The sequence below is a fragment of the Dendrobates tinctorius genome, unplaced genomic scaffold (assembly GCF_039654945.1).
Source record: "Dendrobates tinctorius isolate UK_male_01 unplaced genomic scaffold, ASM3965494v1 ptg000129l, whole genome shotgun sequence".
NCBI classification, from domain to species: Eukaryota; Metazoa; Chordata; class Amphibia; order Anura; family Dendrobatidae; genus Dendrobates; species Dendrobates tinctorius.
Window position 1 is genome coordinate 1,797,173 of NW_027361797.1, and position 13,341 is coordinate 1,810,513.

At 40.9% G+C, this 13,341-nt stretch overlaps 1 protein-coding gene across 2 annotated transcripts in view; it reads right to left on the minus strand.

Annotated features, from left to right (window-relative positions):
• GSG1L (GSG1 like) overlaps nucleotides 1-13,341 on the minus strand; it is a 355,659-nt gene that overhangs the window by 66,134 nt on the left and 276,184 nt on the right. The window lies entirely within an intron of this gene.

A 13,341-nucleotide genomic window follows, 5' to 3' on the forward strand; every position in this document is an offset into this window, starting at 1 on the left:
ACCCACGAGCTACCTTTGCACACTCTTTGGCAATGTTTTAACATGCATTTTTTTTAGCTTTTTTGTGTTATTATTATTGTTGTTCTTTTTTTATTAATTTGCTTTAGTACCTACATTTTTGGAGCATTATTAGCTCCAAATTTAAAATCATAAGACATGCTACGTTTGGAATATGTCAAAGGCCACATTCACATGTTTAGTATTTGGTGAGTTTGGTGATTTTTTTTTACCTCAGTATTTGTAATCCAAAACCAGGAGTGAAACAGAGGAAAAGTATAATAGAAACTCGTCACCACTTTTGGATTTATCACCCACTCCTGGTTTTGCCTTACAAATACTGAGGTAAAAAATTCACCAAATGCTTAGTGTAATATTAAAAGTATAAAAGTATAAAAGCAGTGCCTAAGGGGTTGTCCACTACTTTTATATTGAAGACTTATTTCCAAAAATAGGGTGTCAATATCTGATCGGTGAGGTCCAACACCTGGTATCTCCACCAATCCGCTGTTATGGCTTTTGGCGGTGGCGTGATGTGAGCCAGGTCAGAGTAGAACATCACAACTCTGCACACTGTTTAGTGCCTACAAGCCGGGTACTGCTGACCAGCGCCTTTTCACTCCAATAGGAGCTGAGATATTGTACCCAGGAATGGAAACTCCACTGTGAATGGAAATATGGTGACCAGCTCTGTTAACTGTGTACATCTGGCTGATATTGATGACTCATCAAGCAGATAGGGCATCAATAGTGTCAGCTTGGAAAGCCCCTTTAACTGCTTCAGTAGCTGATTAGTAAAAGGCAAAACCATTGAACAAAGTACGATCAATCAATGTGCTATAAAAATAACACAATTTATTTTCTGACAGGGCACATTTAGTAAAAATATTACTGCATGATAATATTACAATTGATTATTTTAACCCCTTAGTGACAGAGCCAGTTTGCAGCTTAAGACCAGGCCAATTTTTACAATTCTGACCACTGTCACTTTATGAGGTTATAACTCTGGAACGCTTTAATGGATCCCGCTGATTCTGAGAATGTTTTTTCGTGACATATTGTACTTCAAGTTAGTGGTAAAATTTCTTTGATATGTCTTGTGTTTATTTATGAAAAAAAAAGGAAATATGGTGAAAATTTTGAACATTTTGCAATTTTAAAATTTTAAATTTTTATGCCCTTAAATCAGAGAGATGTGTCACACAAATTTCTTAATAAATAACATTTGCCACATGTCTACTTTACATCAGCACAATTTTGGAAGCAAAATTTTTTTTTGTTAGGAAGTCATAAGGGTTAAAAGTTGACCAGCGATTTCTCATTTTTACAACAAAATGTACAAAACTATTTTTTTTAGGGACCACATCATATTTAAAGTCATTTTTTGAGGGGTGTACATGACAGAAAATACCCAAACGTGACACCGTTCTAAAAACTAGACCCCTCAAGGTGCTCAAAACCACATTCAAGAAGTTTATTAAACCTTTCCATGCTTCACAGGAACTAAAGCAATGTGGAAGGAAAAAATTAACATTTAACTTTTTCTTGCAACAAATTTAATTCAGAACAAATTTTTTTATTTTCACAAGTGTTAAAAGAGAAAATGAACCACAAAATTTGTTGTGCAATTTCTCCTGAATACGTCATACCCCATATGTGGGGGTAAACCACTTTTTCAGCGCACGGCAGAGCTCGCAAGGGAAGGAGCACCGTTTGACTTTTTCAACGCAGAATTGGCTGGAATTGAGATCGGATGTCATGTTGCGTTTGGAGAGCCCCTGATGTTCCTAAACAGTGGAAACCTCCAACAAGTGACCCCATTTTGGAAACTAGACCCCTTAGGGAACTTATCTAGATGTGTGGTGAGCACTTTGAACACTCAAGTGCTTCACAGAAGTTTATAAAGTAGAGCCGTGAAAATTAAAAATAATTTTTTTTTCCTCAAAAATGATTTTTTAGCCCGCTATTTTTTATTTTCCTAAGGGTAACAGGAGAAATTGGACCACAAAAGTTTTTGTGCAATTTGTCCTGAGTACGCTGATACCCCATACGTGGGGGAAAACCACTGTTTGGGTGCATGGGAGAGCTTGGAAGGGAAGGGGCACCATTTTGGAATGCAGACTTTGATGGAATGGTCTGCGGGTGTCATGTTGCGTTTGCAGAGCCCCTGATGTGACTAAACAGTATAAACACCCCACAAGTGACCCCATCTTGGAAACTAGACCCCCCAAGGAGCTTATCTAGATATGTGGTAAGCACTTTGAACCTCCAAGTGCTTCACAGAAGTTTATAACGTAGAGCCGTGAAAATAAAAAATCATTTTTTTCTCAAAAATTATTTTTTAGCCCGCTGTTTTTCACTTTCTTAAGGGTAACAGGAGAAATTGGACCACAAAAGTTGTTGTGCAATTTGTCCTGAGTAGGCTGATACCCCATATGTGGGGTGAACACTGTTTGGGTGCATGGGAGAGCTCGGAAGGGAAGGAGTGCCATTTTGAAATGCAGACGTTGATGGAATGGTCTGCCGGCGTCATGTTGCGTTTGCAAAGCCCCTGATGTACCTAAACAGTGGAAACCCCCCACAAGTGACCCCATTTTGGAAACTAGACCCCCCAAGGAGCTTATCTAGATGTGTAGTGAGCACTTTGAACCCCCAAGTGCTTCACAGAAGTTTATAAACGCAGAGCCGTGAAAATAAAAATCTTTTTTATTTCCACAAAAGTGATTTTTTACCCCACAATTTTTAGACCCCCAAAGTTGGTAAATAGTGGAAACGCCTCAATTCTTGCTCCAATCCTAACCCTAATCCCAACCTTAACCCTAATCCCAACCCTAATCCCTAATCCTAATTCGCCCTAAACCTAATTCTATTCCTAATTCTAACACTAGCCCTAACCCTAACACTAGCCCTAACCCTAGCCCTAACCCTAGTCCTATCCCTAACCCTGACCCTAATGGAAAAATGAAAAAAATTTTTTTCTTTTTCATTATGTTTACCTAACTAAGGGGGTGATAAACGGGGGGGGGGTTATTTACTATTTTTTTTATTTTGATGACTATGATAGTTTATCATAGTGATCAAAATGAATGAATGGAATCTGCCAGACGGAGCCTGCAGATGCACCCGCCATTTTCTTCCAGATCCAAGATGGTGGCACCCACCAGAGGACGCCGGCGGGACGCAGGACTACCGGGAAGGGACCCTGGACCACAGAGAGGTACCAGGATGATCGGGGACCCTATTTCTCTCTCTTCTGATGTGCGATCACATCAGAGGAAGGAGAAATTAAATGCAAAATCGCGGTTGCCATTGTAGGGTTAATAACGGTGATCGCAAAAGCGGGGTCGGTAAAAACTGACCTGATTCATGTTCTCTGGGGTCTCGGCTACCCCCTGCAGCCGCAATCCAGGAGAAAATCTGACAATGGGGGGCGCTATTTACTTACTCCACAGTGCTGTGAATTCACGGCGCTGTGGTTTAAGTACCCTTAATTACTGCCGTTAAAAGGCGTATCGGCAGTCGTTAAGGGGTTAAGCTCTTAAAATTCCTGTTCAATAGACACATCAGGGACACACAGGATGGGTGGGGGTCCTATTAACTAGAGATCACTCCCCTGAGTTGTTGATTTTTTTAACTTCTTGAAAAATGATTTTTTTCTGTAGAGCTCAGCGGATACTGTATAAATCCTATGTAGTAAGCATGGCTGGTTTTAGACAAAGTGAGGCCCTGGGCAATAGTGCTCACATATTGCACCATCACACAGAAACATTTACGTTGCATTTACATGCTCTGAGTTCAGTCAGTTAGTACGATCAACAATATTGATGTCCTTCGATTCATTTTCCCCAGCCTCCTTACACCAGTTGAGTAAGAATGTTGGCGACAGAATGGTCACTAATACAGTAGATCAATCCGTACTCATACAGTATCATGTTATTGGCAGCACATCTGCAGTTTGTACCAGGCAATGTGCTGCTGAAAACAATTATTTTTGTTCCGGCAAAAACAATCCAATCACACGATGAATTGGCAGCATTTTGCTTGTTCATTGGGCGATTGCTGACATTTACACCTATGATCTTCTGTATGGGTTACCGGTATTTATAAATATGGATGCTAAACACACACAGTATGTGACACACATGTATATACAAACTTCATGTTACACACTCATGTATATACACATAGCACCTACACATATATGTACATAGAGCACATACATACAGGTACATGTATACAGAGCACCTACATACAGACGCATGCATGGACGAAGCACATACTGTACATACTGGCACTTGCACGCATGGAACACATACCTACATCGACATAGTATAATGGACCCCACACAGCCCTTCAAACAGTATAATTGGCCTCCACACAGCTCTACAAACAGTATAATGGTCCTCACATAGTAGCCCCCACACAGTATAATGGACCCCACACAAACCTTCACACTGTATAATTATACACATACAGTAAAATGGCCCCAACATAGCCCTCCATAAAGCATAAATGCACCCACATTGCCATCCATATAGTATAATGGACCCACATAGCCCTACAAATTTTATAAAGGCCACCATATAGCACTCCAAATAATATAATGGTCCTCAAAATATTATAATTGCCTCAACATAGTTCTCCAAATATTATAATGTTCAGCACACAGCCCTTCATATAGTATAATGGTCCCCACATAGCCTTCCATATAGAATATTGATCCTCACATTGCCTTCCATACAGTATATTGGGCTCCACATTGCCTTCAATATAGTTTAATGCCCCCCCAGAGTCCTCCATATAGTATAATGCACTCCCCATGGTCCTCCATATAGTATAATGCATCCCATAGTCCTCCATATAGTCATATTCACCCATAGTACTCAATATAATATAGTGCACTCCTCATAGTCCTCCATATAGCATAATGCACTCCCCATAGTCTTCCATATAGTATGATGCATCCAATCGTCCTCCATATAGTATAATGCACTTCCCATAGTCCTCCATATAGTACAATGCACTCCTCATAGTCCTCCATATAGCATGATGCACCACATAATCTGCCATATAGTATAAAGTATGCTCCATAGTACTCCATATTGTATAATGCACCCCCCATAGTCCTCCATATAAAATATTTCATACCCCACAGTCTCCATACAGTATAATGCACAAACCATAATCTGCCATTCAGTATAATGCACCTTATAGTCCTCCATAGAGTATAGTGCAGCCCCCATAGTCTTCTATATTGCACATATACTATGATGCACACCTCATAGTACTTCATACAGTATTATGGCCACCACAATGTACTCATTGGTTTAAAAAAAACATATTCACATCTCCCCATTCCCTCGCTGCATCAGTCTCTGCAGAGCGTCTCCTCAGCAGCTCCACTGACCAGCACAGTGTGGCACGATGAAGTGACGTCATTGCGCCCCCTAGCTGAGACATCAGATGCTGAGGGAGAATGATGGGGGAAGGAGCAAACAGGTTCCCTCCTCCATCATTGCTTTCAACAGTATCAGCATCCAGGATGCCTATACAGTTGAATGTGCGATGCCAGGCATGGGGGGTACCTGCCCATAATGGCTGTGTGGTTGGCTGCTATTAGTGGCACGCCACTGGCTAGGGGCCCTTGGAGGAGTTGGGACACTGGGAAATTGCCCAGTTTGCCCCTTAATGCCAGCCCTAGTAGTAAGATCCCCCTGATGGCATCTGCAGACCAACCAAAATTTGTATCATGTCTATCTACAGCTATATGAAAGTAGCAGAAAATCTAGAACTCTGGTTCAGAAAAACTGAGATCTGACCCCCAAAAAAAGAATTCTAAGACCCCTTTAAATTAAAGTAAAACCACCTCCCTTAACTTCTGCATCATTTTAATTTACCAACATTTCTTCTCCATGTTAAATTTGGTTTCCAATGATTCAGAACAGATAGCTTACAGGGAAACTGTCACCAGGTTTATTAAGTTCAATTTGAGGGCAGCTTAAAGTAGAGCAAGAGACACTGATTCTAATGCTGGGTCAGTTACTGGGTTTCTTACTGTAGTTTTGACAAAAAAACTGAGTTAGCTGCAGCAACTCAGCTAGTTCTCTCAGTGATGAGCTTGTGCTGTGTAGCAAACTATCAATCAGCATTGGGAGGGTAATACTAACCTCAGCTTATGAATACTGGGAACAAATCAGCATTACTCATTGAAAGGATCTTTGCATCTAAAACAATGTTTTTTTTTAAATCAAAACTACAGTAGGAGGCCCCAAATTAGAAGTGGTAGCATATTATGTTTAAGTCCCACCTGCAATACCCATAAGAACACCTTTAACCGACTCAGAACAGAAATCCATCCCTCTTTCAGAAAATTCAGGACGGCACTCAAATTTTATTATTTACATTACTGTGCCTTGCATTCCTTACTTAAAGTTACATTTATATACAGTATACATTTGCGCTCAAAAGTTTACATACCCAGGCAGAATCTTTGCTTTCTTGGCCTTTTTTCAGAGAATGAAATGATAACACCAAAACTTTTTCTCCACTCATGGTTAGTGGATGGGTGAAGCCATTTATTGTCAAACTACTGTGTTTCTCTTTTTATATCATAATGACAACCCAAAACATCCAAATGACCCTGATCAAGAGTTCACATACCCCATTTCTTAATACCGTGTATTGCCCCCTCTAACATCAATGACAGCTTGAAGTGTTTTGTGGCAGCTGTGAATGAGATTCTTTATTTTCTCAGATGGTAAAACTGCCCACTCTTCTTAGCAAAAAGCCTTCAGTTCCTGTAAATTCCTGGGCTACCTAACATGAACTGCGTGCTTGAGATCTCCCCAGAGTGATATTGAGGTCAGGAGACTGAGATGACCACTCCAGAACCTTCACTTTGTTCTGCTGTAGCCAATGACAGGTTGACTTGGCCTTGTGTTTTAGATCGTTGTCATGTTGGAATGTACAAGTACATCCCACGCGCAGCTTCCGGGCTGATGATTGCAAATTTGCCTTCAGTATTTGCTGATAACGTGCTGTATTCATCTGTCTTTCAACTTTGACCAAGTTTCCTGTGCCTTTGTAGCTCACACATCTCCAAAACATCAGCAATCCACCTCCATGCTTTACAGTAGGAATTGCTTTCCTTTCATCATATGCCTTGTTGACCTCTCTCCAAATGTAACGTTTATGGTTGTGGCCAAAAAGTTCAATTTTGGTCTCATCACTCCAAATTACCTTGTTCCAGAAGTTTTGAGGCTTGTCTCTGTGCCGTTTTGTGTATTGTAGGTTAGATACTTTGTGGCATTTACGCAGTAATGGCTTTCTTCTGGCGACTCGACAATGCAGCCCACTTTTCTTCAAGTGCCTCCTTATTGTGCATCTTGAAACAGCCACACTGCTAGTTCAACTACCTTTTCCCGTACATCCGCTGACAATTCTTTTGCTTTCCCTATGACTCACAATCCAGAAATGTCAGTGGCTGGATGAAAGATGCAAGAGTCTATCTGCATCCAAGAAACTCACTTAGCTTTATGCACACAGATCACAGGCGAGGTGTTAGGCGTAGGGTTCCTGCAACTGCACAGCAGGAATCCAGAGCCTTGCATTCAGCGGTCTCCAATTCTCCACCGACCGCTCAGGAGCCTGCACAGCAATGTGCTGCATTCATCTTTCCTTCAACTTTGACCAAGTTTCCTGTGCCTTTGTAGCTCACACATCTCCAAAACATCAGCAATCCACCTCCATGCTTTACAGTAGGAATTGTTTTCCTTTCATCATATGCCTTGTTGACCTCTCTCCAAATGTAACGTTTATGGTTGTGGCCAAAAAGTTCAATTTTGGTCTCATCACTCAAAATTACCTTGTTCCAAAAGTTTTGAGGCTTGTCTCTGTGCCGTTTTGCGAATTGTAGGAAAGATACTTTGTGGCATTTGCGCAGTAATGGCTTTCTTCTGTTGATTCGACCATGCAGCCCGTTTTTCTTCAAGTGCCTTCTTATTGTACATCTTGAAACAGCCACACCGCTAGTTTTCAGAGTCCAGTATTTCAGGTGATGCTATTTGTGGGTTTTTCTTTGCATCCCGAACAATTTTCCTGGCAGTTGAGGATGAAATTCTTGTTGGCGTACCTGACTGTGGTTTTGTTTTTACAGAGCCCCTGATTTTACATTTGCTAATCACACTGGCATTATCAATTCCTTGGATATCTTTTTGTATCCCTTTCCTGTTTTATACAGTTCAACTACCTATTTCCCGTAGATCCGTAGACAATTCTTTTGCTTTCCTCATGACTCACAATCCAGAAATGTCAGTGGTTGGATGAAAGATGCAAGAGTCTGTGTGGATCCCAGAAACTCACTCAGCTTTTATGCACACACACTGATTACAAGCAAACAGGTCACAGGTGAGGATGTTACCTTTAGTAGCAATTCAAACCCATTTGTGTCAACTTCTGTGCATGTTATCAGGCCAAAATCACCAGGGTATGTGAACTTTTGATCAGAGTCATTGGATGTTTTGAATTGTCATTATGATTTAAAAACAGTAGTTTGACAATAAATGGCTTCACCCAACCACTAACCATGAGTGGAGAAAACGTTTTGGTGTTATCATTCATATTCTCTGAAAACAGGCCAAGAAAGCAAAAATTCTGCCGAGGTATGTAAACTTTTGAGCACAACTGTATATATATAGTAGCGCTATGTCCAGCATCCCTGCATGGTGTCCCCTTCTCCCTCCATGCTTCCTGCCGCTTTGTCTGTGTGTGCACATTGCAGTTCCCAATGGCATGCCAAGTGCTCTTAAAGGGGCAGCGGGCATGTAGTAAATGCCTTTGCTTGTAGCTGAGAGGTATTTGGTATAAAATAGTGCACATACAAGATGGCTCCCAGCCATCCTTGAATTCTCCTGAGTGGCAGCTGATCTCAACATACAGAGAGAGAGTTCCCAATGCCCAATTCCTGTCACTATACCCGCTTATTCCAATACTGAGGATGGCTTGATGGAGAGAAGCATTCTAGTTATGAAGATGGTGAGACATGTCACTTTTCTTCTAGAGGAGAGAAGAAGTCGTGGTCTTGAAGAAAAGTCATGGAAGTCAGTGAAGAAGTGTCGGCCTCCAACTTCTCTGTAGAGAGTCCTCGCGGGCTTGAAGAAGAGGGGGCGTAAGGGGGGTACTGTAGCATTATATCCAGTGTCCCTGGATGGTGTCCTATTCTCCATGCATGTACGCCGGCTTACTCACCACCTGGGCCCTCGTAGAAGTCTCTGGCATGCTACTGGATCCTGCCACTTATTAAATGCCCTTAGCTTGAAGCTGAGAGGCATTTAATATAATGTACTGCACCTGCAAAATGGCTCCCAGCCAATAGCTGGGAGGCATCATGTATGAAAGACTCCATCTCCCCTAGGAAGTCGCCAAACATCGTGTAGACTCATTATTGAGTAAGGTGTAATACAAGTGAGTTGTGAGGTTCCCTGGTCCCAGTGTGGCCAGGTCCTAAACCTGTATGCCTGGTCCCGGTGTGGCTAGTCTTGTATACAAATTCTCTGGGTCCCGTGTGACCAGTCCGGTATGTAGTCCCCTTGTCCTGGAGAGTCCAGACCCTGATCCGCTATCCTAGACTGGCGTGTTTGAACCAACCCCGAATCCGTGTCACTAACCATTCTGTAGAAGTGCCATAACTTACTAGTCTGATTGGAGACCTGGAAATGGAGTCCTAGCCCTAATCGGTGTCAGCGTACCTGAATGTGGGGTCAGCAGCTGCAGTACCGGGCTCTGCCAGGAGAGGTACCCGGAAGTACCTGCAGCCCAGTCTGTCTCCACCATCAGGAGCTCCAGTGAACACTAGTTAGCCACTTAGCTATGCACCTTCCCGGGCAGGCCCGGCCCTGTGGCACAATGTGTCCACAAATCCATTGAATTTCTCACCTGGAAATCAGTTCTTCTGAACAGAATTTCCCTTTCTAGAAGAATGGCATTGTTAGCAAACAAGGAGGTGATTGATAATGGGAGACTAATTATAATTTTTGTTATTGCCCCCTTCTTCTAGCTATATTCATGCCATTATATTTCAGTGTATCCCCTAAAAGTGAGGAAGATACACAACAAAATCTCATGCCCAACCTACAGGCACCATCTAAGAGCAGGGGGAGCTGAGCAGATTCATATATAGTTTTGTGAGAAAAAATAAAAATAATCCATGTTTTAATAATTTAATTCTTTGTGGGATTTTCAGTCCAGTGGGTGGTGCTATCAGTGACTGACAGCTATCTCTGTATGTAGACTTATAATAGAAAAGTTGTTAGTCACTTATAGTATCACCCACTGGATTAAAATACTAGAAAGAGCAGAGAGTTAATGGTGCCTGCAGATTGGGGCTGCATTTTCAATATGACAGGATCCATGTAATATAAGTCATACATTTACACCCACTGCATATAAGAAACCTATTGTAGCTAATAACTATATTTTTTCAGAAGGGTGCACTCTAGTGATGAGCGAGTATACTCGTTACTCGAGATTTCCCGAGCATGCTCGGGTGATCTCCGAGTATTTTGGTGTGCTCGGAGATTTAGTTTCTGTAGCCATAGCTGCATGATTTGAGACTGCTAGACAGCCTGAATACATGTGGGAATTGCCTGTTTGTTAGGGAATCCCCACATGTATTCAGGCTGTCTAGCAGCTGCAAATCATGCCGCTATGGCTACAGAAACTAAATCTCCGAGTACGCCAAAATACTCGGAGATCACCCGAGCATGCTCGGGAAATCTCGAGTAACGAGTATACTCGTTCATCACTAGTGCACTCACATGGTATCAATAAGGAACAATTAGTTTTATTTTTTGCACCCATTATCCTCATTTATATGGCACAACTGCTGCACAGTGTTCTCCACCTCTTAGGCTACGTTGCCACGATGAGTTTTTGGTGAGTTTTTCATGTTGCATATCTTTTCAAACACGCACATGACCTAGTTTACTAAATGGGTGCATAAAGTCGGCAATATTAAAAACTCACCAGAAGCTCATTGTGGGAACGTAGCCTTAGAAGTACTGATAAATGACCCCATTTTCAAAAGTGGTGATGCTTGATGACCAGGTTCTATCCAAAGGACATAATTGTATTCTAATCAATAATAGTCTAGAAAAATAATTGAATGACTGATTGTCTAATAAAATGAGATTAGTTGGGGAAGGAAAATAAGGATATCTATTAAAAAAATCTTGGTTGCATATGGATACGTGTAGTTGTTTTTTGTAACGCATGGACTGTAGATAATTCTGTAAAATTAGTTTAATTGTCCTGGTGATGTAGATTTCCGTAATCTGATTAAACAATAATTCTACAAATCCTAAAGATAAGAGAATTCTGAACTTGTACTATCAATCCCAGCCAAGCCACCTGTAATTTATGCATATATGGTTTTTATCATCTTAAATTGGCGTTCTACTTCAAAACCTTCATTTTCTGCTTTTTACCATATCAAAGAATTCCCCGAAGATAGAATGCTTCCTGTCACAGAATGCGATGCTGCTTCTGGAATTCCAATGTTGCTGAATATAAAAGAGAAGGTTTGGTGCAGAGAACCAGAAAGATAGTTTAATTGCTTGAGAAGAAATACTGGAAAAAGAAAATTCACTTACTAATGAAGGATTCACTGTGATTTCTACATTTTGCATCTGTTTTTTTTTGTATTAGCACAAAGTTTTCTAAAAGTATAAAAAACATGTGTGGTGCCATGAGATTGGAGGATGGTTCACGTGGTACAGAGATATAAGAGAGGTAAGAAGGTGGATCCAGGCAACAAAAATCCAGGAAACTAAAATCCAGGCAACTAAAATCCAGGCAACTAAAAATGACCTTGTGGATGGGTTTGAGAGTAAAGTGTCAGTCTTTGCTGACAACACCAAACTATGTAGGATACTAAGATCTGACCTTAATTAAAGTTCTTGTTAATGTAACACTCCTATAATAATAGGTGCGCACTCCCGAAAATTCATGAAACAATTCTTAATTCCCTAGGCGCAGATTTAACCATAGGATGGGAGAGTGGGAAATTAGAATACAGATAAATGTAAAATAAATTTATTTTTATTAATGACATGATAAAACAAAGTAAAGTTAAAACTTAAGAAAGGTGCAAGAATGAAAAAATGGGACTTAGTCAATAATTGCTAACCATGATAAAATCTTCAGGTTTTGAACAGTGAATACTCAGTAAAAAATGCAATGAAGATATGAAATCAGACTTCAGCAGAGTAAACAAATTACAAAAAAAAGCATAAAATGTCAGTGCTGTATAATATATTAAAGTGCCTGGTGCCAATAATAGAGTATAACCAAAAGCATATAAACATACAGTATATGGCTAGGAAAATTTGAACTTAGGTCCATTCAACAGAGCAAACAGACAAAAGCAATTTATTCATATAATTCATTGATGTAAGAGTAAGCTTCAAAAACTCAAGATTAAATAAAAGTGGAACTGAATGGCAGGCACTGCACTGCCTAAGGAGGGTACCTCTGACTGCGGCGCCCTCCCCTTCCCCCCCTCTCTCCCCACGATGCCTGAGGCACGCTTCAGCCTGCCCACCCACCTGTGGGTTGGGGAGGTGGCTAATAATTTGTAGGGCCTGGCTGACTAGGTGGTTTCTAGAGCTCCAGGGCTTTAGTTCTCATATGCATGTTTTTCTCAATATCTGACATGAAATCAAAATGAACCTATCCCGTTTTAGCTGAATTAGGATTACCATAGTTATTAATATTTGCCAAATGCCAGAATAATGAGAGAGAGAGAATGTTTTAAGGCATTTCTATTACCTCCTGCAACGTCAAAAGTTTACATACATTTTATTAGTTTTTGTTACCATTGCACTTAAACTGATTTATTTGAGTCAAACATTTGAGATATCCTTTGACAAGCTTCTCCCAATAATTTGGGCCCATTCCTCCTGTTAAAGCTGGTGTAACTGATCCAGGTTTGTATGTTGCCTTGCTCGCACCAGCCTTTTCAGCTTTGCCCATAAATTTTCAAGAGGACTGAGATCAGGGCTTTGTGATGGCGGCTCCAAAATATTGACTTTGTTATCCTTTAGCCACTTTGTAACTATTTTGGCAGTGTGCTTTGGGTCATTGGCAATTTGGAAGACCCATTTCCGCCCAAGCTTTAACTTCTTGGCTGATGTCTTGAGATGTTGCTTTAGTATTGCCACATAATCTTCTTTTCTCAAGAAGCCATCTATTTTGTGATGTGCACCAGTCCATCCTGCAGCAAAACAACCCCACAACATGATTCTGCCACCCCCATGTTTCACAGTTGGACTGTGTTCTTAGGCT